General features: G+C 50.0%; 1 long non-coding RNA gene across 1 annotated transcript; it reads left to right on the forward strand.

The window, feature by feature from the left end:
• The first annotated feature begins 6,020 nt into the window (after window positions 1–6,020).
• LOC121092760 lies at window positions 6,021–8,391 on the forward strand. Its single transcript, XR_005829375.1, has 2 exons — window positions 6,021–6,940; window positions 7,008–8,391. It is a non-coding gene; the product is annotated as an uncharacterized LOC121092760 (long non-coding RNA).
• The last annotated feature ends 2,773 nt before the right edge of the window (window positions 8,392–11,164 follow it).

Raw genomic sequence — 11,164 nt, forward strand, 5'->3', positions numbered from 1 at the left:
AAGAAGATAAGTAATGAGAAAGTAGGTAGGCATCTGATGGAAACCTGCTTGGGTCCCCCTGCAGCTTCCTTGAGGTCAAACTGAGCCCACGAAACTTCTCAACATCAGCCCAAGAGGGTTTTTTTCCCCCTACCCCCCCAGAATTATTATTTGCCTGGAGAGTTTCTTGTGGTTGTTACGAGTTGTGAGGAGCAGGTAACACGCAGAGGTTGTTTCAGTGGGTGCCAGGGGGCAACCCAGTCATGTACTGCCCCTCAGGGTACTCTGCTCTTCAAGAACATGCCAGTGCCAGCTCCTGCGAAAACATACTGTGTTAGGAAGAGCGGATTACATAGGCTGGGGCAAGAGAAATTAGTAACAAGAAGGAACTTGCATGAAAAGCATGGCCCTTCTGCTCAGGCTCAGCTTGCAGGAAGCTTTTAAAAACTCCTGGGATGTCTCTCTCCTGGGATGGAAACTTAATGGACCCTAGAGCAACCAGCAGAATATTTCAGGAGGTCTCAGAGGCGGTGCCAGGCAGCCAGCCTGCGATCCCCTGGCTGCAACGCCAGCAGCATCTGCAGCTTCGCCTGCTCTGCTGCGGTTTAGAAGGCTGGAACAGCCTCCTGCTATCGCCTTGCTGACGGCAGTCACCCCAGGGAGCCTGACAGAGAGGACGAGCACTTGTTAAAATAGATCAGCTCAGGGGGTAGCCAGATCCACAAATGCTGGCTTCCTGCTATCTCCACCTTCTCCAGAACATTTCTGCTCCTCTTTTCCATGTATATGAAGCTTGTGGGCCATGAAATCAGAACAAAAGAGCCAACAGAGAGTGCCTGACTCCCTACCATCAAGGATTCCTACAAGACGTCTTACTGCAGAAAGGCCCCAGTACAAAATATATACAAAACTGGCTATGAGCAGTAGAGGTACAGAAAAAGAAGTATTTTGTAGGCCTGCCAAAGGGAACGGCGTGGGAAGGGATGCTATTGTCAGGATTACACCTGAAGCAGCCAGCTGTGGTAAGAACAACCTAGAGCGGCAGCCAAAGCAGAGCAAGGCTGCAGGCATACCGGGCTTTACTGGGCCAAGAGGTAGAAACGGTGTTGGCAAGGTACAAAGCAGAAACACCAGCAGTTAATTCTGAATCTGTAACAGCTCCTTTAGAGATGTCAGCTTTGGGGTAGGATTCCTGCAAATGGAGAAAGCTGTGGACATCTAGAGGTCTAACTCTAGAGAAATGCCTCCAAACAGCCAGAAGAGGAGAAGCAGTTAAAGAGCAGCCGCTCACGCAGAAGGATTAAGGCACAGCATGACCGACATGGAAGGAGAAGGACAACTCGGCTGGACTGAGCGTCATGTTTTCAGTACTAAAACTTCTGGAAAAGGGTGCCTGAAGCCTAGCTCAGGCAGATCTGAAGATGTTCACGGACTGCAGAAGAAAACCAGCACCAGATACACCCCCAGTATGTTTGATCAAGGCTGATGTTAGAAGCAGAGAGGCTGAAGAAAACACTTGCGGTTTGATGCAGGACAGAGCAAAGAGATAAATTACATGAGCAACAGAGAATAACAGAGCATTGCACAGTGATCCGCAAGCTTCCCTTACAGCAACCACACACAAACAAGTTGGAAACCGGTTCGAAGACCGCAAGAAATGAAGAACTACAAGATCTAACAGATACATGAGCTAAAATAATCATTTCCCACGCTTCATAATACCCATTTCTCCTCTGCTGGGGAGCTGACCATAGACACTTCAGGCAGATACAGGGATCAGTAGTGCTGTACCAGAGCAGCAGGCTCACAGAGTGAAACAGTTGCTCTACGTCCACGTTGCATATTTTTTTTTAAGAGTTTTAACTGTGGATAGCTCAGATCCTGTGACCTGGGTGCTTATTAACGGTGGTCATGCATTAATACACCTGATCTAAAAGAAAAATGTTTCCCTAAATGCACCCGTAGTTAATGGGCTCTTCTGCAGGTGGGTGCCAAGCGAGCGCTGCCCCCATGCCGAGCTCGTGCTACACGGGAGCCGGCAGCAGTGCTGTTGGCACAGATGTTTCAGCATCTGCTGCGCTCATTGCTGGGATGGTGCCAGCATCAGGAGGACAGGAAGGGGCTTGGGAAATGCAAGTCTGTATTTGGGTCAGAAACCATTTGCTTGAGTGAGTTTCCAGTTTCCAGGGGACACGGACACTACGCAGAAATAAGGTCTTCTTGAGGGAAACAGCACGTGTGCCTTCTGCATAGCACACAGAGCTTTGCCCAGCTTTGAGCCTTTTGAAGGGCAGCATCACCCTACACTATCCCCCTCTCTGTTTCCTCTGATCTCTCTGCTGGCACCTTAGCCTGATCACCTGCCCGTGCACTACCTTCTTAGGATTGAATCACTGTGAATACATGAAGAGGACAAACAAGCTTGTTATTGATGTGTTTTGGCATTGCTCCATTTATTATTGACGTGGTGTGTAAATGGCGGCCTGCTGTCCACTTCCTCTGTTGTAAAGTCTTAATATCAATTATTAAAAATAGTCTGAGGCATGAAATATGGGACAGAAAAACACTTGCCCGTGAGTGACGGGCACACAACTATGATACAGCTACATCTGAGCTGCATCCTGCATCCTTACTGTGACAGCTCTGAAGGCTGGTGCTGGCTGCTCGTGCAAGCGATGGCAGCCTCTGCAATGCCATTTCCTTCCCCTGCTGAGGCATGGGGGTGGCACTGCGGGAGGGATGCTTTCTGGAAGTCAGAAGCTATCAGGATGCACATTACAAGCAGAGTTTTCCAAGGTGGGCTACAGATGCAACACTTGACATGGGCACCAAAAATAAAAAATAGAAAAAAAAAAAAAGAAAAGAAAAAAAAAAGGACTGGTGTCTGTCAAAGGGAAGTGCTGTCCCACCAGAGTGTGGATTGCATGGCCTGAACCAGAAGCAAAAGATCTCATCTCCTCTTATCCCACTGTAGGCCCCTAATTCCATATAGCACATCAGCTGCCAGCGCCACACCACCACAGGGATCAGCTCACCATCACGCAAGGAAAGGCTGCACACGCAGGTAGGTGAGAGAGGGTCATAAAAAGAAAAAACAAGTGCCACTGCTTAATTATTCAGAGTTTCAGCTACTTCCCCCCTAGAAAAGAAGAATCCTTGGGGCTGGAGCACACCCCAAAAAGGAGGAGGGCCTGACCCTCTCCATGCTGTAGAAAGCCTTCAGAGCCCAGCATCTGATCCCAGCTCAGCCATTCAAAGTCATCTATTGAGCATGGTGGGTCCCAGATGCCTGGTTTGCTGTTTTGTTGTGGGGGCTGTTTTCATGCAGGCAGGAGATACACAAATCCTGCAGTTCAGCCTTTACCACCTCCTGTCCTCCAGTGCAACGTACCATCACTTCCACCCCATCAGCCTAGGCATCCCCATTTCACATGCAGGACCATATATCTCCATTCCTTAAGGGTCCCTGGGACTGGCACCCCATCAGGGAAAGGCAGAACCCCCTTGTCTGCGATGTGCTCTTAGAGAGTGATGACATGGACCATTACAGCAAAAAGACAGGTTATTGAACTCGATGTCTTAAACTTGCATTACTAGGAGCCACACAGCAGTGTGCCAGGAGCTATAGACCACAGAGATGGTGGCCCCTTTCCCATCATTTAGAATTCCAGAGTTAGCGAGAAGCACAAGGTGGAGGACAGCCACAGACCATGTGGACTGGTGGTTTGAAGTTCACTGCCTGAAAAATAGCCTGGTGAGGTGAGGGACACTGAAGCCAGCCTTGCAGCAGTTCCACAAGCTTCATGACAGTGCAGCCCTAACCCCATGAGACAAAGAGGGCCTATGGGCTTGATGGAGATGTTTTGGCAAGCAACCCGTGGCTATATAGAAAACACTTCTTAGAACTGCACACTCGGAACAGAGTTTTCCCTCCCTCTCTCCTCCACCCCCTTCTTTCTGGGGATGGCAGGCAAGTAGCAAACGCTGGGTTTATTCATTCCCTCTCCATTGATTGCGCCGTGCGTCACCGACTGCACGAGTGTGGGAGGTGCAAGCGTGCCTCACAGTCAAATCACCAGCCTTTCAGCTTAATAACACCTCATGGGGATACAGGCTCTCTTCCCCTTTTCAAAATAAAAACAGGAGAGGAAATAAATGTTCCAACAATATAAACCAAAAAAGAAAGGAAAAAAAAACCCGAAAACCTCCACAGCAGGAGGTGAAGGGAAAAACAACACCTGGAAAATAAAAGAAACATTTCATTTTCTTTTGCATGAAACAGGAGAGAGATGTCATCAAGAGTAGGCAGCAGATGGTGAGGACCCTGGACCAGAAATGCTGAGCAGCGGCACAGGATAAGGCAGCCGGGTTGCACCAGCCCTGGGGAAGGTCAGTGCCACCGCTCTCCAGCTGGGGTTACACACAGCCAGAGCATCAGCCACCGAATCCCAGAAAGCTGGGCAATACAGGACTTAAAGTAAACAAGCCACTTGGCCAGCACTGACCATTTCCATGAGCACCTGTGTATCTGGGGAGCTCTTTTTAAGGAGGAAGGTTTGAAGGCGCGGGATGGACACCTGGAGAGAGCCTGAACTGAGAGCTGGGCATTTTCACTCCTAGCAGCCCCCGTGGGCTCAGCTTCTGCAAACTGAACTCCCCATTCCTGATGGCCACCACCAGCGAGTCCTGCCACCCACTCTCACAGGTGCCTCCAAAGGCAGGCATTCCACCACATGCCTGCTACACGCTTGCTCTCTGATATTTTTATCCCCTGGAGAGCTGACACAGTAGTCCAGGCATGCTGATCAGGCAGACACATATCTAGGCTTTCATTAGAGAAGAGGCATTTTGTTTGCTCAGTGGTTCAAAGCAGCCTCAGCTGATCCACAATGGTCCATGAATGCGATGGCTGCACTAGCTGCCAGGGAGACCCTGCTGTCCCGGCCAGGGGGCTTGCAAAACCTGAGACCTTTCCACACAAAAAAAGCATGGGTGAGATCAGCCATTCACCTTGTGATGAAGACCCCAAAAATGCAAGTGCTTAACACCACGGGAGAAGGAAGACAGAGGGTCGATGACAGCAGACATCTCCAACAGGGAGAGAAACCTGGCTTCCATACAGACAAGAAGATTCCCTTGCAGCAGGAGATCAGGGTCCATTTCTGGACAGAGAGGTGTACAGCTTTTACAGCTGAGTGGCGTTCAGAGGAGCAGCACACCTAAACAGACCCGTGTCCCTGGCTGCAGAGCCAGGGAAGCAGGCAGGAGCCTGTCCATCCCCTGTTATAACACACTTTCCCATAGCCCAGAGTTTTCTGATATTCAGCTACAGGAAACTCTGATGCTCTGAGAAGATATGACGTTCAGCAGGGTGGCACGTACCCCGTGAAGGCCATAAAACACCTTCACAGCAAGAGGCTGCCGGCTCCACCAGCAATGACCTGCACCACCTTTGCCAGTACCCCCTGTTTTCCACCAGTGCCAGCCCCACAGCCTGGGCTCGTGGATCACCAGCCCTGCAGCCCGCTGAGGGCCATCAGACCCACCCCAACACAGAGCTACAGCCCGGCCCGGGTGGCAAGCAGAGCTCGAGGCCAGCTCAGCACCCATGGGCTGCTGCTGACCAGGATGCTGCCGACCCACACGCAGCCACGTGCCACCGCACACCGGCTCCTCTGCCACGAGCTGCCCGTGCAGAGGAGCCCACGCTCCGGCAGGCAGATGATGTTTTTCTGAATGCATCCCCATTTATAATGAGACATTACTCACAAGCTGGAGAATAAAATAGAATAATAGCATCTATCAGCGTTAGTCATGTTTCAAATGCGTACCTTTCAGAGCAGCATGGGATTTGATAGGATAATCTTCCAATAGACACGTAGGAAGCTTTCATTGAGGGACACGGCCCTGTTGGCAAATTACAGCTTGCTGCTCTTTGTGCTGCTGCGCTGAATGCTGCTGCTGGGGGGAGTAAAAGCTTCGGGTGGGGCGGGAGGGTCACAGCCCCTTCGAAATAGGTTCAGAGCAAAACAACAGTTTGGGGGAGTTTTGCAAACTTCAGGCACCACAATTCTTTTGGCTCTTGATGCCAGGCCATACCTGACCTGAGTTTCACAAGGGCTTTTTCTTCTCCTTCCTCTACTGTTCGATGCCGACATCCTCAGTGGACGTATTCCCCTATCCAAACAAACCCTGCATTGCTGAAAAAGAACATGTGCCGATTCAGAAGAATAAACTCATTTTGCACATGTGGAATCAGGCCTGAAACTTCTGCAAGCGAGGAATGCTGCAGCCTCCCGCAAGCATCGTGTTTGGGATGCCTTACCAGAAGGGGCTGGGAATTTTGTAAAGAAGCTGATTAAGCTGGGAGAATGAAGTTTTGTCTCCAAATCCAAAACGCTTCACTCATGCATCTGTTTTGATGATGCCCTGACGAAAAGCAGAAACCCACTTGCTGGGAAAGCCCAGCTCTCCAGCATCCTATCTAAGGTCTGCCCTTCTGGGGAGCCCAGCGAGACAAGCTGGCTCAGCACCAGGACCACTGTGTTTTGTTTGAGAAAATTCATTGCAGGACTTCAGCTCTGTGAACAACTCTTATCTTTTTTTCTTTTTTTCTCTCTGCCTGCCCTCCACCCCATGTTTGAGGCACAGTGAAATCTGCCAAGCAGTCTTTTTTCTGTATGCTTAAGGAGATGCAGAGGAAATTTGGTTCCCAGTCAGATGCTTTTAACCAATTTCAGCAGTGGCGAGATGCAAGAGAATAGCAATTTTGCACAGCAGTGTGGTGATGCTCCTCGTAGCCTCCTGCCGATCTGAGAAAGGCTTCTGTGATATATTAACAAAACAGAACAGAGGAGGTAGGAGAAGGGCCCAATGCCTCATGACCTGCCCCAGGGAAGATCCCCGTACCCTGGCTTGCCCAGAATAAGGGCATTTTGTTCTTGGTGGCAGCCAGCCCCAGGTAAGATCCCCGTACCCTGGCTTGCCCAGAATAAGGGCATTTTGTTCTTGGTGGCAGCCAGCCCCAGGTCAACGCAGCCAGCCATGGGCAGTGGAGGCTGTCAGCCAGCTCCACACCCTTCAGATGAAGGATGCAAAGGCTTCCAAGCTCAGCTAGAAAACACAGGCAGCCTCCAGGAGAGTAAAAACCCACAGGGCATCCTTGCCCAAGAGCTTCTCATATTAAAAAAAGGAGTAGAGAAAAGTGAGATGGGAAGGGAAAGAGTTGCATAAGAATGGTGCAGTTCCCCCAGGCTCCCACGGTGGGCACCGATGCCCCTGGTCACAGGTAAGCTGTGAGCAAGCCTGCACATCTGTGCAGCAGGGGGGTGAGGTCTGGGGGCCTCTCAAAGCCCAAGAGAGGGATTAAAGTGATCCTCTCTTCACAGGGTGGACCCACAAGCCCATGGTGTGACTCCGATTCCTTCCAAACCTTCAGTGATCCCTCACTTCACCCCAAAGAGACAAAAAGCTTGATTTCCCCGTGGCAGCACTGTGCCTGCTACAACACCCATGCAAAAACTAGGAATAGCAAAAAGATGATACTCCCTCCCCTTTTCTTTTGCTTCCAGAAAGAGAATGAATTGGGAAAAAGAAACAGCCAACTGATGGGAGCTTCAACGGGAGGGACAATGTCCTCTGTACACCTCTCCCCATCTCTCTGAGGACCACAGACCTCACCGGCATATCAGGGCTGCAGACTGGGGATGAGAGAGCAGTGACTTCCCCTTTAAACTAAATTGGGGTGAGAAAAAAAAAAAAAAAAAGATAGTATCCTGCACGTTTTTGAGCATGAGACTCCCATACAAATGGTCCCCACAATGTTTAAACCATTTGGGCTCCTTCCTTATGCTGTTTCTAAGTTTGAAGAATGCCTGCTGGGTATGATTAATATTCCTCCTCCTACACTTACCCGTTACTCCTGACAGCAAAAATTAAAACAGGAGCTTCTCTTCATTCAACCCCAACCCACAGGAACGTGGTTACATGGGGAAAGTTGCTAATAAAAAGGGGAAGGTTTGTAGATCTACTGCATTCACAGCCAGGAGAGGTGTAGCTCTCATTCAGCATCCCTGATGGATGAAAGATCCCTCACCTCCTCCCGACTGGATGCTTGGCGTGAGCGCTGCTCAGCCGGGTTTGGGGGGAAAGCTGCAGCAGAAGACACCTTAATTCAGGTCTCTCTTGTGGTAGGGATGCCCATGGGATCACTGCAGCCTTGCTTGCACCAGGCAGTGTTGCTATGGGCACTGCTGCCTAGGAGCAGCCAACAAGATGGGGAATAGAGAGGAACCGTCCCAGAGCCCTCAAAAATCAGCTTCTTGTTATGCTGCATGTGTTTCTCCCCTCATCTTCCCTCCTCTCGCAAGTTTCAAGTTACCTTTCACCATTAAATAAAGTTTTATCCTTAACACATCTGACAACAATACTTCGATTAACTCATGCATTTAAACAGATGTTTAACAACAGGTGGGGAGAGGGCACAGCAGCTCAATATAAATCATTACTCTGGGCAATCCCACATCAGCCCAGCCCTCCGCATACATTCCTGTATATGACATCTGATGGGGTGAGCTGAGGAGAGGCTGCAGAGCCCTTCAGGGAGAAGCTCTTCGCAGTCATAGCCACTGCTCTCCCCATGCCACAGTAGGTCCATCTGTATGACCCTCCTGACACCTGCTGCTGGTGGGAGCAAAGCCACCACGATTTGCTACAGGACCAGGGGCCACACTGACGATATGTTGACGCCTGCAAAGGAGGAGTGTACCCAAAGCACTGCCACCTTCTCATCACCTCCGTGGGGGGATGCCCACAGCCCTGCCACACCTCTGCGGCCGCATGGCAGTAGCCCTGTCTCTGAGCAGGGGTGGAGGTGAAGGAGCAGTACGGGACTGCAGCTTCAGCAATACAGGAGTAGTTTTTTGTCATCCTGCCTCTGTTTCCAGAGGGAGACTTGCTGTGCAAGTGGGGCTTGACACAGCACTACCAGGAGAACCTCTTCCAACATGCAGGCGGTAAAGGCTGGAATGAACGCACTGCTTTCCATCTCAAGGAAGACCCAGGCATGAAGAGCAGAGCAGGGTGTTCCCACCCCTGAGCAGGCTTTTCCAGGATAAAGCCCAGCAGGTAAGGTAGATAGCCACTGGAGTCCAACCCATCCCACAGAACAGCAGGGTCACAAGAACTTCATAGGTTCCACCTCAAACACATGCAGAAGACTTCAAAGACCTTTCAAGGTAGTACAGCATCCTAAACCAGAACGTTAAAAGCACCAAATAGCTCCAAAACTCACAGCATGGACCTGTAAAGCAGGTAGGCAAAGTTTAACCCAAGGAAGCCTGAGGGATTAGCCAGAACAACCCATAACTTGGTTTGCTGTGAGGACCCATGTCTTGCAGGAGAATGTTTCTAAGATGCTGCAGGACTCCGCAAGGGTTGTGCTAACCCTCCTAACTGGGGACTGCACCCCCATACAGCGAAGCCAGGGACAAATACCAGGTTCACTGGTGTGATACCTCTCGCAAGAGGACAAGCAGTTGGATCTGAGGGCAGCATCCCAGGCTCATTTTTGTGCCGTTTCTGTTTGGCCTGTGGGTCAGACAGAGCAAGGCAAGCTCAAACCTTCTCTCCATTGAAACAGGCAGCTTCTGGCCCAGAAAACGCTTGAAGCCACCTGGACCCACTGGCCTCCCACAGGGATTTGGAGATGCCCTGCATCCCGGATTCAGCAGGGTCATACCCTGGCTTTGGCCAGCCGAGGACACTTTCACGTCTTTTCTTCTAATCCCAGATAACCCCTGCTATGGCCAAATGGGCTGTACTCATCACCTGCAAGCAGGAAACACCAAGCCACAGCCATCAGCTCCCTGCAAAAGTGGTACCCTATCAACTCTGCCCCACTTATTTTCAGCTGGGGATAGCAGTTTGCCTTTCCTTTAACCTCCTTGCAACAAAGGGATGGGGAAGTTGATGTTTCTCCCATACGTTACCATCTGGCTTGGCTACAGCAGATCGCTAAATATCAGAGAGCAGAGTTTAGCTTTGATTCTGGAAAGCTTCAAGGGACATCGCACAGGAGACACACAAAGCTAATGAGCCAGAGATCTCCTTAAGAAAACAAAACAAACAACAAGAACCATTTTTAATTGCAACCTTTTCCCTTTAATTAGCTTCCCCCCCCCCCCTTTTTTAAAAGCAGAAACAAGTCATCAGGAATTCAAGGCAAACCTAAGAACATTGCTGTTCTACAGCAGCCCGAGTTTCAGCTGGATACAAGCAGGATTCACCTGCAGCACCACTGGCACTGCCGCACTCCGGGCATTTTATTTACCCCTAAGCAGTGCCATGCCTACAGCCACACAAGAAGCGTAGCTGGCCCATCTATGACGCAGATGGCGTAGGTGCCAGACCTGAGCCAAGATGATGACACAGTAGGCTTGGGGGCTTTCCCCCTCCCTCCACACCCCAGGTAAAGCTGGATAAGCGCTTTTTAAGACCTTTGAAAGCATCTGTGGTCTGTACCACAAGGGACAGCCTCCCTGCAGAGAAAGGGCAGGGCAAGCCTGACCAGGCTGCAGTGGGGCTGGGAAGGAGGTGAGACCCCAGCTCCATCACTACAGCAGCTGGGTGCCCTCAAACTCCACAGGTTGCTGCCACACAAATAAAGTTAATCAGCACCTTACACAAAGTGCCTTCACAGGGCGGGTGTAGAGAGTAAAGAGGCAGTGAGGAACATCTACATTCCTCTTTAATGAGGATAAAGAGCAAAATGGAGTCAATTAAGTCTGTTTCTGGTGACATTTGTCTAAGTACATGAAGATTGGTATAAGCTAAAGCAAGACAAGTTGTTTGAACTCCGTGGGCAGGATTATATTTTTTTTACTTCAAAATTAGTTTTTCATGATGCATTTCATTTTTTTCCCTCTGTTACTGGTAGGTTCAAAGGACATGTGGGACAGATTCAACTCAACAGTTTGTAAACAGCTGACGTGGGAGGGAGAGGGCACTTAAGTTATTGGAATTGTTTTCATTCAAAAAATTTTGTAAATTAATTCCTCCCCCAACTGCCTGCTATAAACACCACATAGCCATGTTCCTTCTCTTCAAATGGATCATGCAGACAGATGTGCCTTCTGTTCTTTCGCAAACATCAAGGCTGCCTCGCTCACTGTGTAAATGTCAAGGT

This window comes from Falco naumanni, chromosome 8 (assembly GCF_017639655.2).
Source record: "Falco naumanni isolate bFalNau1 chromosome 8, bFalNau1.pat, whole genome shotgun sequence".
Lineage (NCBI taxonomy): Eukaryota > Metazoa > Chordata > Aves > Falconiformes > Falconidae > Falco > Falco naumanni.